Here is a 17,482-nt window from a genome sequence, read left to right on the forward strand (position 1 = left end):
TTATCTTTATAATCTTCTTTATAATATAATTATAATCTTCTTTATAATCTTTATAATAATCTTGTGAGTTTATATCTCCTAAAAGACAGATGGAAATATTGCCATATGATCCAGCAATTCTACTCTGGAGATCTTTTTGAAGAAAAAGGAAACATTAAGTCAAAAATATATCTGCACCCCCACATTTATAGCAACATTATTTACAATAGCCAACGTGTGGCTATAAGCTAAGTGTCTATTGATAGATGAATGGATAAAAAATTGTAAATATATATAATATATATAAATAGATTTTTGAATATTATTCAGCTGTAAAAAAGAATGAGGTCTTGTCATATGTAACAAAGTGGACAGACCTTGAGGGCATTAAGTGTAATAAGACAAATACCAAATGATCTCTTATCTATGGAATCTAAACAAACAAAGAAAAGCTTATTGATACAGAGAATAGATTGGTGATTGCCAGAGGCAGGGAACAGAGAGTGGGAGAAATGGATAAACTGTTTTTTTCTCTCTCTTTTTTTTTTTTAGTTTAAATTTTTAAAGATTTTCAACTCAAATGCCATCTCTCCCAAGAAGATCTAAAGGAGCCTCCCTCCTCCACCCCATCCTATCACACTGTTAATCCTCTATTGACACTTTTCATACCCAATAATTCTCACTTTTTTTTTAAAACAAGGTAACCCTTGGTTGACCTCACAGATTGCAAGGACCTTGTCAGCTTACAATCCCTTATTTTTTATTTTTTTTGTTTTTTACACCTACAGCACCTGGTCTTCCTAGGTGGTCTCCCATCCAAGTATTAACCAGGCCAGACCCTGCTTAGCTTCCGAGATCAGACGGGATTGGGCTTGTTCAAAGTAGCATGGCTGTAGACTGAGCTGGATTAATCTCAATTGTTCACTTCTTGGCCATAGTGATTGCTCTAGCAAGGGCAAAATGCCTCAAACTAGGCCTATCAACATTCTTTCCTTGGATCCTTCTAACTGGCTATCAGATTGGAGAATCTTTCTCCACACTGGTAATGAGACTAACAGGAGGTTAGACCAGTGCTATCACAAGATAGTACATTGCCTTATGGATAAATAGGTCTGAAGGAATAGACTTGATAGAAGTAAAAAGAGCTAACAGATTTACCCTCAGCAGATCCACATCTTTCTCAGCTCTGTGGCCACTGTCACTTCTACAATTATCATGTTATGTTTATGCAAACCAATGCATTTCCCTGTTTTTGCTTAACTGACTTCGAGTTCCATTTCTATCACTTGTAACCAAAAGGTCTAACTAAATGGTTAGTAATTAAATTTGGATTTTTAAAAAATTTCAGGTTTTACAAAGAGTGGTATATTATAATTAAGTATATAGTTATATTCTAAGCCTATGGTCTTTAATGGTTCATCCATTTTGGCCCTCTCTCTATTCTGTGTCAGAAGAACCTCTATTCTTGACAGAAGGAAATTTTTCCTATTTTTTTTTTATTTTTCATAAAATCTTTTCTACTGAGGAAAAACTCCCAATTTAAAAATAGAAATAGGAAGATGTTTACAGTGATAGAGGTAGCACATAAAGGCAAAAGGTGAGATGCTTCCTAGAATCATAAAAATAAGAAATAAAATTATCCTCTAAGAGTTAATCTATAAAGTTCACATTATAGGATCAGAGCAGAACCAGTGAAAGCAATTGCAATAGAACGACTGTCTTCAAAAAAGACAATTCTTGGACCTGCACCTTTCTAAAATATTAATGCTTAAAATTGTATTTATGATACTTTAAAATATATACAAAAGTAGAGAGAAAAATACAATGTATACATATTCATCCATGACCCCAAATCAACAATTATCAAAAATTCACACCCATTTGTTTCATCTACCCCTCTTTTTTTTTCTTTGCAGAAATAGTTTAGTCAATCCTAGTGTTATGGCACAATACCCTACAAACCTGAATATGCATCTCTAAAAATTATAAACATTTCCTTGTATAGTGATTACTGTCAGTTTACAATCTTAGCAATTCTGAAAAGTAGAGATTATTATTTCTATTTTTACAGATGAGGAAAGAGGCTGTAAAGTGGGAAAGGGCTTGCTCGCTGTGTCTGAGGTACAGTTTCACTTCTTTTTTTATTTCACAAAAGAATTTAAGAATAACTGAGTCACTCAATGACCTGTTTCAACCATAGTCCATCATCATTATAATCATTTCTTTGCATATAACTTCAACTCCCTTGCCCCACATACTTTTCATCATTCTTGTGTAGTAAAACTTCAGCATTGGTCAAACCTAAAGATCTGCCAATCAGAATCTTCACCTGAGAAGAAAAGTTGGTAGAGCTCAACCTCTAATTGTTCTGATGGGCATCATATATTTCTAACTACAAATCCTAAATAGGAACTCAACAATTACTTCTCCTTAGTTATATTTACTTTAACATTCAGTAAAACATCTCACCTAATTCTTCCTCTTTGAATCACTCCCTCTTACTCAAAGCAAGTGACTTTGAGTCAGTCTACAATTGAGAGAAGAGAAACGATAAATGGGCATCAGAAATGGAATCTTTGGTGGTAGTCAAACTTGTTTGACAAGTATTTCTAGCACAATGCTCTCTATGCATATGGGAGGTTTATACTTCCTGGCTCCTTTGGGTGATTTATTCTGGCCAATAAGTTAAGAGCAAAAATGATGGGTGTCACTCTTTTTCTCTCTGGTATGATAACAGTAAGTGCTAAAGATGAGCTTCTCATCTAGGTTATACCCCTGACTAACTGCAGTGCACAGAGCCTGAGACCTCCCCAACTGGCAGTAGATGTGCAGCATGAGTAAGAAATAAATTTCTATTGTTTTCAGTCTTTGAAATTTTAGGTTCTGTCTTTGTCCCCCTTCTCTTCCTAATCAACAATTTCTCTTAGTTTTTCTCAGCCAGTCTTATGGTTTTAATTATTATCACCCCGATAACTTCCACGTTTATATCTTTGGCATCTGATTTTTCCCCTGAATTTCAGATCAGCACGGCCAATCATCCATTTGACATCTCCATGGGGCTAACCAACTGGTATGCCAAACTAAACATGTCCAACATACTCATTGTTTTTTTACGAAAACATGCTCCTTCCACAATCTTCCCAAACTCCATAAATGCTACCACACTTTATTCAAATGCTCAGACCAAAAACTTAAAAGTAATCTTCGATTCCTTTTCCTCCCCTTCCCTTTTCCCACATAATTCTCTTCTCCACAAGTACTATTGATTTGTCTTCTAAAACGTATCTCAAACCTATTCACTTATCTACATCTCTTCTGTAATCCAAGTCACAATCATATCTTGCCTTGACTACATAATGGTTTACCTTTTCCTACTCTCATTCCTCAGCTATCCATTCTTCCACTATTGGCCAGAGTAAAATTTAAAATATAATTCATAATCATGTTCTTCTGGGGCTTTCTGTTGCACTTAGAATAAAATTCAAATTATTTAAGCAGCCCACAAAACCCTACAGTTTTGGGCCCCTGTCTATCTCTTTGATCTTCTTCCAGCTCTTACCACTTCCAACATTTCTGGTCTTATTTCTATTCTTTGAACACACTAAACAGATTCTCATTTTAAGGACTTTGCATTAGTTGTTTTCTTTTTATTTGCAATGGCTTTTCCATTTTGCCATGTCTACACAATATGTTTTGGAGGATTTGGATGGGGTATCAATCAAATGTATGGGTTAATTTAGGTAAAAATTATATCTAAATCATGTCAAGTCTTTACATTCAGGGATGTAGCATATCTCACTACTTATACAACATTTTTAATACAAATTTTATAGTTTCTTTTATATAAAATTTTTATCTTCCTTGTAAGATTTATCTTGGGGTGTTTAAAAATATTTTGGGGGCAGGGTCTTTTCTATTATATTTCTAACTGATATTGCCAATGTATAAGAAAATTATCAGTTTTTGTAATAGTAATCATTTGTCTTGCTGCCTTACTGAAATCTCTTGTAATTTTAAAAATCACATTTTTTTTCAATTGATTCTCTTAGATTGTCCAAAGTAGACAACCATAACATCTAAAATAATGACAGTATTTTCTTTCTCAGATCAGGAGGGTGTGTATAGCAAACACATCAAAATCAGGGAGCCTGACCTGGAGTCTGAACCAGAACTTCTTATACCTTGCTGGTCATGAGGGCAGATTGTTGCTCCACGTCAGAGCTCTCCTCACTCCTGGTGATCTCACTAAAATTAGGTACAAAATATCAATCTCACAATTATTAATATAAAAAGCCAACAAGCTGGTATGAACCACTCTGAAACTCACTTCAGACATATCTTTACACAAACACTATTAATCAATCATTGTGTTTCATGCCTTGACAGTACCATGCAGCAAAATATCTTGAGTCAACTCTAAGCTTGCTGGCATTAACCTTCACAGCACAGTGATCATATTTTTTTTAAATGTTATTCCTTTTAAAATATATACTTTATAATGAAATATCAACATTTAGAAGTTCTACATAACTAAGTAAACTAATATTTTTCCAGTGACTGATGTATCATGCAATAAAATTTTGTATAAGTAAAAGATCCATTCAAAATGCTAGACAAATGGATATTATTATAAGAAAGTACAAAATTTATTAATATAGTTTGAAATTCTACATTGCAACCAACCCTCAAAAAAACTATCACTTGTTAAGTTTGGAAAAACTACCAAAGAAGAATATCCATAATTATCTGCAAAAACTAATAGAATACTTCTTTTTGCAACTACATATCTGTGTGAGACTGCATTTTCTTCATATGCTTCAACCAAAATGACATAGTGCAACTGATTGATTACAAAATCGTATTTAAGGAGGCAAATTATCTTCTATTAAGCCATTTATTAAAGAGATTTGCAAAAATGAAACAATACCACTCTTCTCACTAAATGTTTTTGTTTGTTTGCTTTGGAAATAGTGATTTTTTTAAATTTAAAGTGTTAGTTATGTTAACACATGATGGGTTTGCTATTTTTAAAGTAAATTCGTAAATAAACATTTCTAATTTAAAACACTTTAATATCTACTATAGTAAATATTGATAAATAGAATTCATATGAACAGTAGCTCTTTTGGAATACTCAATATAGTAGGGCAAAGGGATCCTAAAGCTAAAAGTTTAGGAGCCAGTGAACTAGACGAAGCTATACTGTTTTTCAAAGATATGATTATTTTCTTAGGCCCAGTTTCTAAGTAGACATATCACATTAGGCACATTAACTGATCTCTATGAGATTCTGTTTTCTTAGCTATTAAATGAGGTAATGGTATAACAGATGTCAATCCACATATTGAATAAAAATAAAGCTTAATTTCTCTCTATTTTTTAATTGAAAAAGAGATATCATTCTGGCATCACATAAGATATGATGGCCACCTAAATTTAAGTTCATCCACACATCCTTCCCACAAAACAAAGAGAACAAATAAAGCCACCCAAACTTAGATTATAGATTACCCAAGAGACAGAGAAAACTATAAGCTTCATACCGATAAAAATAAGAAAGTAAACATGTGGAGTTGTAGACTTGATTTTTTAGGCCATATCATAGCATAGTCAGGTAAGGATTCATAGGAGAGGAGGAAAATGTCAGGCTCCTAGCGGTTGTAGAACTAAATTATTTCCTGAAAAATATCATAACAGTAGTGAGGATATCCTGGGACAGGTCTGATCTATTGGGTCAGAAGATTATTTACCAAAGTATGAAAAAGAAAGAGCCTAGAAGACCATGGAATCAATGGTGGCAGTTTGGAAAAGGCAGCATTTTGGGGTTAGATGAGGCCTCTTTGAATGAGGTGTACCTTGGAGGTATGGTGTTTAAAGGAAAATAAAAATGCTAGATGATAAAGGTTTTGATAAAGCAAGATAGTCAAGGAATCAAAAGAAGACAAATCAAATGAATATTTAAAGTTATTCTTTAAAGAAATTTCATTAAATTGCTGTAACAAAATAATGCACTTTTGAAATTGAAAACAAAAACAGGTCAACTCCCTAAAGTGTCCACTTGCACTTTGTAAGATTACTTGCTGATGCTGATTCAGGAAAATCCAATACAAAAAATAAAAACTTATCTACCAAAGACTTTAAAAGTAGGAAACAGAAAATGGAAATCAAATCTTTTCAGCAGAAGAAAACATTCTACTCATCTATTAAAAATAAAACCTTCACAGCAAATAACAAATGAAACACAACACTCTAACAAAATTAAATATAATTTAAAAAGGATTACACATATGAACAAACACTATGAATCCGATTTTAAAAATTTCAGAAATGGGCAAACAGAAGGAAGATATGAAATAGAAGTTGATCAAACTTAGGAAATAGGACATGGTTCCATAGTGTAGCAGTTAGCAGGTCTGCTTTACACGCAGAACGTCCTGGGTTCATGCCCCAGTGGAGCCACAGTCCATGGTCTATGGCCATGCCACCTAGAACATGCCTGATGTCTGATCTTGGAAGCTAAGCAGGGTCAGGCCTCGTTAGTACTTGGATGGGAGACCACACAGAAAGATCAGGTGCTATGAGCATGGGAAAAAAACTTAGGAAATAAATTGAGAAGAAATAAAGTAATTTCAAAAAAGAAGATTAAATTACTAGTGGCCAAGGGAGAATAAATATGACTGAATTTACAGTAGAAATTTATAGAGGAAAAAAAGAAAGAAAACATAAAGAGGTGGGAAGCATCAGAGAATAAGCAGCATATATAGAAGACAGCGAAAGAAGATCCGGTACTTTCTAAATTTGAGCTCATGAAGAAGATAAACAAAACTGTAAAATGGGACTAATATTTTAAAATATAATTCAAGAAAACTTCCTGACATAAAAGAAAACTTAAATCTACACATTGAAAAGCCCATTACGTACAAAAGGAAAAAAGTGTTTCAAACAATCAACTGTGAGACATTTCTTAATAGAACTATAAGATTTAAAGATAAAGAAAAATTCTCTGCCCCAATCCAAGAGGCCAATCACAAGAAGGAAAAAAAAAAATCATTTTGACAACAGACTTCTAGACAGTAACAGACACAGCAAAGAAATAGAATAGTACTCTTCAGAAACTCAAGAATAGAAAGTATGAACCAAGGATTTTATTTCCAACCAAACTGTCTATAGATTGCTAAGCCAATGGCAAAACAGTATTCAATATACAAGAATTTAAGGCTATTGTACACATGAACCAATCCTAAGAAATTTATAGATCAGATTTCTCCTACCAAAGACAATTGGGGAACTTTAGCAAAAGTATATTTAAGAGTTTACAGAGGTGGGGTAAAGAGAAAGATAGTGTGTAAATATTAAATGCTCTAACAAAGCAAAAATAACACTGCCAAAAAATAAATACAAGAGAAAAGGGAAAGAGTATGCTTTTGATTGATGCACAGGTAATAAGCGGAAGTCAAAGAATATAATTTATTTATCAGAATAAATAATAAAGAGAAAAAAAAGATTGGGAGTAGAACACCACAGTTACTAGTCAAAAGGTAACCACTAGGATAAAAATATAAGCCTTTCTATATATCAACAGAAAAAATTTTAATCTAAATTAATTTTCAAAAAAGAGAAAATGTACCAAATAGTAAAATCATATAATAAATATAATACATACATAAATTTAATCAGAAATAATATGAGAGATCTGAGACCAAAGATGTGTCACAGGAAAACAACACAAATGGGCTTAATTCAAATATTAAAAATAAATTTTTGAAAACAAAAGGAAATATTAAATCTGGATCAGGAATATCAATATACATAAGTAGATGATGATATTGTATCAACAATGATTTTCTAATTTTGATGATTATATGGTGATTCTGTATGAAACTGTCCTTATTTTTTAGAAGTATTAAGTATAATGATCATCATGTGAAATTTACTCAAATAGATCAGAAAGAAAAGATAAGTATATAAAGAAATAAAGATAGAATAATAAAAAAATGCATGACATGTTAACTATTGGGGTATCTGGGTAAAGGATATATAGGCCTTTGTATTCTTGCAACTTTTCTGTAAATTTGAAAAAATTTTTAAATATATATTTTTAAAGTATATATAATAAAAAATGTAATTATATGGGAATATAATTATAGTTATGTGTATTGTAGGTAAAATAAACAAATATATGTTAATTTTATATATACTTTTTCAGTCTCCACTGAAAGAACACTGAAGTGATTCTATCTCCATAGCAACAAGCACATTTATCAGTCCTTTCTTCCTGAATACCATTATCCATTAAAATATACCAGGGATCTCTAAAGAAACGGCTGATTCTACATATGATCAGACACATCAGTAGGAAGTAGCTTGAGAAGCAGTCTCAGTCCAAACTGATGATGTTTTGATCATCAAAAAGAATAATAACTTTGATTGCAAAATGCTAAATAAATAAAAGCCTTGATGTTTAAGAAATAAAAAAAAAGAGAGAGAAAGGGAAAAAAGTACAATGTGTTACTATTCAAGTGATTAGACAGTCTCAATTTCTTACTCTAAAAATTGGTAATTAAAGGGAAACAATTAAATACACACTTGTCTTTTTAGGTAGAAATTCTTCCTCAGTTCATATGGAAAAGCTCCTCTCTCTCTCTCTCTCTGTCTCTCTCTCTCTTTCAACAGAAGAATGCCAGCTAATGAATATAAAAAAAATACTGGAATTAGGCAATCAACACTTTCACATCACCTAATAAAAATCTTAATTGAGATAAGACTCATCAATGGAATTCTATAATCATGAATTGTTATTGGTATTAGGATAGGCACAAAGTACCGAAATATCACCCCTCCAATTATTTACTAATTGCAAAGGAAAAAAGTGCTATTACAAAGTAAAAATCTGGTCATTAACATCTCAACAAAGTAATCGAACAGCATTATTACTAATTGGATCATTTGGCATTATACGCCTCCTAATATATAATAGGAGGTACACAGACATGAAGTCTATTTGCCAAAATTAATTAAAGTGTAATCTAATCACATTTTAACTAACTTCCAGGTTTTAGGGAATGTTAAATGATACCACAAAGAAACAAGCAAATCCAGAATATGTGAAAATCCTACAAGATAATTTACATTTCAAAAGTCCGGATCAAAGAAAAGGATGGTGAAAAAGTAAATATATTACCATAATCAAAAATGCCCTTTATTTCTCATAAATAAATTTGAAATTCACTTTAATAGAAAGTACATGTCGAATATTAGTTGAATGAGTGGTGAATAAAAATACGGCTTCACCTTTCAATAAATTTTCTGCAGAAGGATGGTTAATAATAACTGCCATCTATTGAATACATATCCTGTCCAGAGATTAATCCTATAAACACTATTTCGCTTAATCTACAACAATATAAGGTAGATATTTTTATCCCCTTTTGTAGACGGAAAATGATTTGGAAAGGTTAATCATTTGCACAAGGTTATGACAAGGGGGAGACTGGATTTGGATACCAACTCCACACTCTGTCATAACCTGCCACCTTCCATAACAGAGACATTCATTAAGTGCCTACTTTAAATATGGAACTATGCTGGGGGTCTTGATGACATTATAAAACTAACAAACACCCAAGTGATGATTGTAAATCAGGGTTTAGTGGAAAAAAATTGAAGAAAGCAGCAATAACAAAAATAACAATATAAAAAGTGACAACAAAACATTTGATTTTGTAAGTTGGCCCTTAAATACACACAAAAAAGATTGCTTAGATAAATATAATTTAGTTTTTCTCAATACTGGGCAGGGAGGGCTGCCGGGGGCTAGATTTGTTTCCATGTACATTTCGAGATCTTCTATGGTTTTCTATTTATCTTCAGTCCCACTGCCTAGGATTGCTTCCTTTTCCAAATTCGAATCTCTTCCATTCCTCACCTTCCCAACTTTTCCATCCTGTGTCTGAACGAAACCTAGCCTTGTTATATTATGGTAAACCAACTCTCATTCACAACTGGGTTTTCAAAGATTCCTCCAACATCTTTGTCTCTCTTCTGAGGAAATCACTTTCCCCATGGCCCTCTTGTCATTCCCTATCAGTGGGGTCACTATCCTAAGCTGCTTCCAGATCATTAATTGGCCCCATATTAAAAAAAATGCTCTTAAATTTTTAGCCACCCCACTATTCCTAGTTGTTACTGCCAAGTATCTTCTGATTACTCCTCACTCTCCTTGGAATCTTCTGGGGATTAGATAATATAATATATATAAAATTTACAGCATAGTGCCAGACACACAGTAATGGCTCAATGCTTATTAGCTAACCCTTCCTTAGCCTGGAGGCCAAAAAAGATGGGGGCAGGGAGGGTCTTTCTTCCTTCTAGGTCAGATTCTCTGGCTTATCTTTCAATTTATTCAGAGCAATACTCTGCAGCATACCTTTCCTAATCCCTTCTCTGCCAGTTCCCTAACCTTTAGTTTTCCTTCAAAGTCTATGTCCAAGTGAGTGTCCTTCCTGAGATCGCACAGCTCTCCAGGGCTGTTTGTGCAGAGCACTGACCCCACGGAGTTGTCATTGCACCCCAATAGCTCACTTATCACTCCTTTCCACAAGGCTATAAGTTTCTTGAGTTGAGGACTAGACCAGGTCTGATTGGATTTTTTTTTTTTTTTTTTTAAGCATTTCTAGTGCCTATTACTGCCTGGAACAAAGCATAAACTGAGACAATCTCATTTATTCTAGCCTAGAGCTCATCTCGAAGTTTTACAAGTAAAGGTAGTCTCCTGGGTTAAATTTATATCCTATCTCCTCAGAAATATAACTAACTCTACTTGAATACCAAAAGGTTCTTTTGTTTTCTTTTAAATTTAAATTAAATGGTTAGAGGTGGAATATGCATACATACGTGCATAAATTACCCAGAGAATTTAATGATCTATGAATTCACGCTAGTATTTCTACAGCATTTGCTTTCTTCTGACTCTTGACCTCTACAAGAAAAGGTGAGATTAGATTTTTTTCAAACATAATCAAGATTTTTTTTTCCCAATTGCTTATTTCAAACACTAAACAAAAAGTATCGAAATTATTTCTTGCCAGCATAAAGAGCGAGAATAGTTAGGTCATATTTTGGCCATTTAGTTTGCTATTAAATCAAATGAATTTGAAAAAAATGTATTTTAAAAACACTTTCCTTATAGATTATTCTATTTAACTGTGAATTAAATATTTCCAAATAAAACTACTTATTCATTGAATGTGAAAACTAACTGACTAAGCTTTCAATCAAAGCATACACAAACCAAAGAAATTTTCAAAATGAAATTAGCTTCTGCATGGTCTTTGTACAAACCTGGAAGTAGAGCAAAGTTAAATTTTCTTTCTTTGAGAGGAATAGTTTTTAGCAGAAATATGCTAAAGTATTTTTGTACTTGAGAAATTATAAGAATTTTGACAATTAAAATAGATTTCCTGTGATTGGAATTCATAGTTTAAAAAAATATTTGGAATTTCTTCAAGTTGCTTTGGTTATCCCGTTTAATGTGATTTCTTAGCCTTTCTATATGTCTGCATGGGTAGACGTAAGAATAAACAGAAATGCCTGATTTGGAAACTTCTTTCAATCACACATAAGAGAGTTGTATGGAAGGGAATTATTCCAGAAGAATAAGCTGTTGTGAGTTAGATTTCTAATTGTCAAAAGCAGCCACTCTTAGAATTATTCTTAGCATATTAACTGTTCCCAAAAGGAATGCCTTCTGGTTTTATCTAAGGAATGCGATACTAAGTTAATCCTTAAATTATTGACTCAGTAGAGTGTCTTAAGAAAGGCAGTATGTATACTTTGAATGTTATTGTTTTTAAAAGTTTAATAACAATATTTTAGTTCAAATGATTGTGAGTGCTCTTAGAAAAGTGTGTCTGATGGAAAGATGCCATGAGCTAGCAGTCCAAGTCTTTTATGCTTGCTATTACAGCGTTTTAACTCTATATTTGCATCTACTTTCTAAAAATTTGCTTAATTGTCATGATCTGCTTTAAGTCCTCCTAACAACTCATGGGATCTCTTTCCCTTTTCTCTCTCTGCCCCACGCCTTAGAAGAGCACGCTTATCCCCCTCTTCCGCCCAAGTTAGACAGATGTTAACAAACTTGGCTCCACCCTAGTAACCGACTGTTTTCACAGGCTCCTTCCAATGTCTCTAGTGCTTCAGAGCAAGCAGTTCTCTTCATAGATTTCAGGCTCCCATTTTGTTTTTTTCCCATTCCACCATTTTTATCATAACTTCTGGGATATCCTCTTTCACTCTTGCTTTGATTAGCTATACTTTGCAGGAAATAAAACACCAATTTTAAGTGGATAATTTGATGTTGACAAATGTATACGATCATGCAATTGCCACCAGAGTTAGGATATAAAGTATTTCCAACACTTCAGAAAGTTCCATTGTGCCACTTTAAAGTCAGTCCCCTCGCCCAACCTCTCAAACTCACCGACAGATCTGCTTTTTGTCACTGTGGTTTATTCATTTCTAGAACTGTGTATTAGTGAAACCCTACAGTATGTAATCTTCTGTGCAGGGCCAGGGGTAGTGTGAGGGGAGTGCTTTTGTGTCTGATTTCTTTTACTTAACATAATGCTTTTGACACTCTTCTGCCTTGTTGCCTGAATCCGTAGTTTGGTCCTTTGATTTACCAAATCTACGGAATGACTATACCACAATTTATTTATCCATTCACCTATTGATGGACATTGAGTTGTTTCTAGTTCTTGTTTATTGTGAGTAAAGCCACTTTAAAGATTTGCTGTACTTATCTATGTGGACAAAAGAATTTATTTCTCATGGCTAAATACAAGAGTGGGACTACTGAGTCGTACGGTAAGCATTTAGTTTTATATGACTTTAAACTTTTTCTACATTGGCTGCACCATTTTACATTCCTACAAGAAATGTATAACAGTTATAATTGCTTTATATCTTTGCCAGCATTTCGTATTAGAAGTCTTAATTTTATCTTTAGTGGGTATGAAGTGTTTTCTCAGTATGATTTTAATTTTTGTTTCTCTAATGACTAATAATCATTAGCATCTTTTCATGTGCTAATTTGCCAGTTACTTCTTAGTGAGATGTACTTGGTTGTGTTTACCTTCCTGTTTCTTTTAGTTGGGGTTTATTGAGCTTTGATCCATTGGCTTATAGTTTTCACACATGATAAATATTCAGCTATTATTTTTTCAAACATTCGGATGTACCTCCACCTCCTCCTTTCTGAGACTCTAATTATATGTACATATGTGTGATGTATTTTAGCCATATTACATTGTTCTATTCATTTGTAAAAATATTTTCCTCTGAGTTTCTTTTTGGATATTTTTAATTGCTTTATCTTCAATTTCGATTTTTTTTTCTGCTGTCTAATGTTGTCTTATCTACCATTACTCATGGTGTTTTTTTCTCTCAGATGTTATATTTTTCACATCAGAAGTTTAATTTGTATCTTTTTACAATTTTCATTTCTCCTCTCCTTATACTGACGCTTTTCTCTAACCTTAAGTGGATGAAGTGTATTTTCAATAGCTATTTTAACGTCTTGTCTGCTCATCGTATTGGCTGTGTCATTTCTAGATCTGTGTCTTGATATTTTTTTCTCTTGGTGTTGAAACATGTTTTACTGTTTATTTGTATGCCTGGTAATTTATGATTAGATGCCAATGTCAATTTTATGCTATTAAATGATCTTTTTGTATTTCTCTAAATATTTTTAGAGAAATTAAAATTAAAATTAAAATTAAAATGCAGGTAAATTACTTGAAACCTATTTGATACTTTTGAGGTTTACTTTTAAGCTTTGCTAGGGTAGGCCTGAGTGCAATACAATTCCTCTTAATCTATCACGGCTAGAAGTGGAAATCCAAGCAGAATTTTTTTTTGATCCAATTCTCTCAGTGAAAACATTACAACTGGTTGAAAACACTACAATTTACCACATCATTTCTTAAAAAGCCAAACCATACCATTGTACCACAAAATCTAGCATAAAACAGACAATACTGAATGGTAGCTAAGAGATTTTTAAATGATTCAGACCTGGTTTAAATATAATCTTATTTCTGCCACTGCACAACTTGTACTAATTAAACATCTTAGGCCTCGATTTCTTCATTCATAAAATAAAAATAATAATAGTACCTTCCAGTGCTGGGTAGATTAAATGAAATAAAGGATGCAGCACTTTAGTGCCATTATCATAACCTAAAACACCAGATTCCATAAATATGTCAGGTATCAGGCAGGTTTTGTTGAGGAGAAACTTAAAAACAAACATGAGACAACTTAGCAAAATGCATTAAATCATAATTTTAGTCATTTTTTTCTCCTTATTAAAGTATAATTGACAAATAAAATTGTAAGAAATTTAAAGTGTACGTTGTGAGGATTTGATATACTTATACATTGTGAAAGGATTTCCCTCAGCTAATTAACACATTCATCACTTTACTATTTTTTTTTTTTGAGGACATTTAAGTTCTACTATCAAATTTCAATTATACAATACAGTGTTATCAGCTATTGTCTCCATGTTTATACATTAGATCCCTAGATCTTATTCATCTTTTACCAACTTCTCCCTATTTCTCCTACCCTCAGCCCCTGGCATACATTTTTTTTTTTTCTACTCCGTTTTTATGAGTCTTTCTTTTAGATTCCATGAATAAGTAATACTATGCAGCATTTGTCTTATCTCTGCTTGGTTTATGTCACTTTGCTTAAGGCCCTCAAAATTCATCCATTTTGCCTATGGTAGAATTTCCTTTTATTAGGGCTGAATAATATTCTATTGTATATATACCACACCTTAATCCATGTTCATCTGTTGATGGATACTTAGGTTGTGTCTGTATCTTGGGTAATCTGAATAATACTGTAATGAATATGGAAGTGCAGATTTTTTTTCAAGATCCTGTTTTTATTTATTTTGGATATATACCCAGAGGAGGGATTGCTGGATCATGGTAGTTCTTTGTTCTTTGTTATTTCTTTAGTTACCTGTTGGTATTATTTTGTCTCATTTTTTCCTTTTGAGTTATTCACATTTTTCTTAGTGATTTGTATGAGCTATATAGCTAACAAGCATACAATCATTTTTCTTTTTTTTTGCAAATACCATTTCCTACTTCATTCTCTGCTGTCTAATTTTATTTACAACCATTGTAATGTATAGACATTTAAAGAATTTATAGTCAAATCTCTATCTTTTCCTTTAGAGGCTTTCTACTGTTTTGATGCTTAGAAAGATTTATTTATTTACCTACTTCAATGAATGGCTCAAGAACCAAACCAGAAACTGAAAAGTTCTTTATTATGTAAGGACCACTCATTATTTGTTAAACATTATTATAAACATAAGTTTATTATTAATACCTAAACTAATACTAGGTACTGTTGAGCTAAGGATACCACAGTGATGAAAAAAATAAGCAACATCCATTTAGTCATCTTTCAAACCTCAGGTATTTCCCTCCTTGTTCCCAATTAAATTGTCTTAGTCCCTATTGTGAACTCTTATCTTTTTAATCTTCTCTAGAACAATTTTCAAAAAGCCAAATCTGATTCTGCCACAACTCTGCTTAGATGCCTTAAATAACTCCTTCAAGATAAAATCTAAACAGTTTATCTTAACCTTATCTGTGATCTATCTCTCCACCACCCTTATTTAATCACTCTCTAAATTCCACAAATTTTGCACATAAATTATTTTCTGTGGTATTGGGAAAGTTTTGAACATCTTTCCTGTTTAAACAAATTTTCTTCACTTAATTCATATTATTCTCCTCTCTAATACACTCTACATTTTGTTATATGACCAAACCGCTGTGGTCACCCAGTGGTTCCAAACAAATGGATATCTAAAACTCCTCTTCATATTCTGATTACCTTTCACCTGATTGAAGGATGGAACATGCAAAAGCAGTAATAAATATATGCCCTGTTCACATCACAATGAAATGTACACTAGTTTATAGTATCTTTTAAAATTAGATTCTACAGGAATGGGGAAATATGAATGATGGCTATCACATAGCAAGTCAAATGAAATAAAATTACATTCTTAAAATGAATTTCATGGTAATAATTGCAACTGCAATTGCACATATTTTCCTCCATAATTTTGTTGCCTGCTTTCTTACTCAGACTTTTGGAGGGGCAATTTATTAATAATCCAAAAGATGAGGGCACGTTTTCAGCCTCAGTAGGACTGATTCTTTTGGATATAGATATTGATTCATATATAGATTATGTTATTAATAAATAGAATCGCAGTTCTTACAAAGAATGGCAATAGCTTTTGTGAAGTGAGTTTGCTGGGCACTATATTATTACAAGTACAGACCTAACTGTGGTTAAAAGCAAACCACAGCACAACCCACTCTTATCTGTCCTTACATATAAGAGAAACCAAAGACTAAAATGTCTATGGTAGTTTCTCAATCTGAGATTCTTGTCTTTCTACTGGAAAACACTGAATTTTGTGCATTTTTCTGGGTCAGAATATAGCTTTAAATAAAGTCAAGAGAGAGTTTATGACCCACTAAAATGCTGAGATCTGTAGTTTGGTAACAGGACTTCTGTTTCCTATATCTACATCATCCCATTTGGACTGAAATTGAAAAGCCTTCTACCTAATCTTCATCCTGCATTTACTCCTCCTGTCGTCTCCATTTTTCATTTTGCCTGTTTATGTTGAATAATAAGTACTTAATTTATTCTGTGGATTAATATTTTTATTCTATTTTTGTGTATCTGGATTGGTGTGTCTATCGTAGACTATAAGTTTCTTGAGACCTGAATCCGAGTTGCTAAGTTGATTTATTGTGCAATTTTATACTAATATTTAAAAATAACTATAATGGGAGTTTTCTAAGTCTAAAATGTAGCATTTACATCACACAATCTCAGTGCTCATGACATTGCATTGCATTTACCAGCTGTTTCCCCCTACGCTGCAACCTGGCTGCTAGCTGAAGGAGGAGAGATAGCCTCCTTGTATTCCTAGCTGAGGCACTGTGCCAGGCACATATTTCAAACTATAGAACAGTATTAAAAAATGAAAAGAGCTCTGTGAGACTCCAAACACCTTGTTCTACTCCTTGGTAATACACACTGTTAACAGTTTAGTATTTATCATTTCATTTTCTTTTTCTCTTTCTTTCTTTCTCTTTCTTTCTTTTTCTTTCTTTCTTTCTTTCTTTCTTTCTTTCTTTCTTTTTCTTTCTTTCTTTCTTTCTTTCTTTCTTTCTTTCTTTCTTCTTTCTTTCTTTCTTTTCTTTCTTTCTTTCTTTCTTTCTTTCTTTCTTTCTTTCTTTCTTTCTTTCCTTCCCTTCCTTCCTTCCTTCCTTCCTTCCTTCCTTCCTTCTTCCTTCCTTCCTTCCTTCTTCCTTCCTTCCTTCCCTTCCTTCCTTCTTTCTCTCTCTCCTTCCTTCCTTCCTTCCTCCCCCTCCCTCCCTCCCTCTCT

General features: G+C 32.9%; 1 pseudogene; it reads right to left on the reverse strand.

The window, feature by feature from the left end:
* Positions 1-758: 758 nt before the first annotated feature.
* LOC120607486 (uncharacterized) lies at positions 759-877 on the reverse strand (annotated as a pseudogene).
* Between the last annotated feature and the right edge of the window lie 16,605 nt (positions 878-17,482).

This window comes from Pteropus medius, unplaced genomic scaffold, assembly GCF_902729225.1.
Source record: "Pteropus medius unplaced genomic scaffold, Ma_sr-lr_union100, whole genome shotgun sequence".
NCBI lineage: Eukaryota > Metazoa > Chordata > Mammalia > Chiroptera > Pteropodidae > Pteropus > Pteropus medius.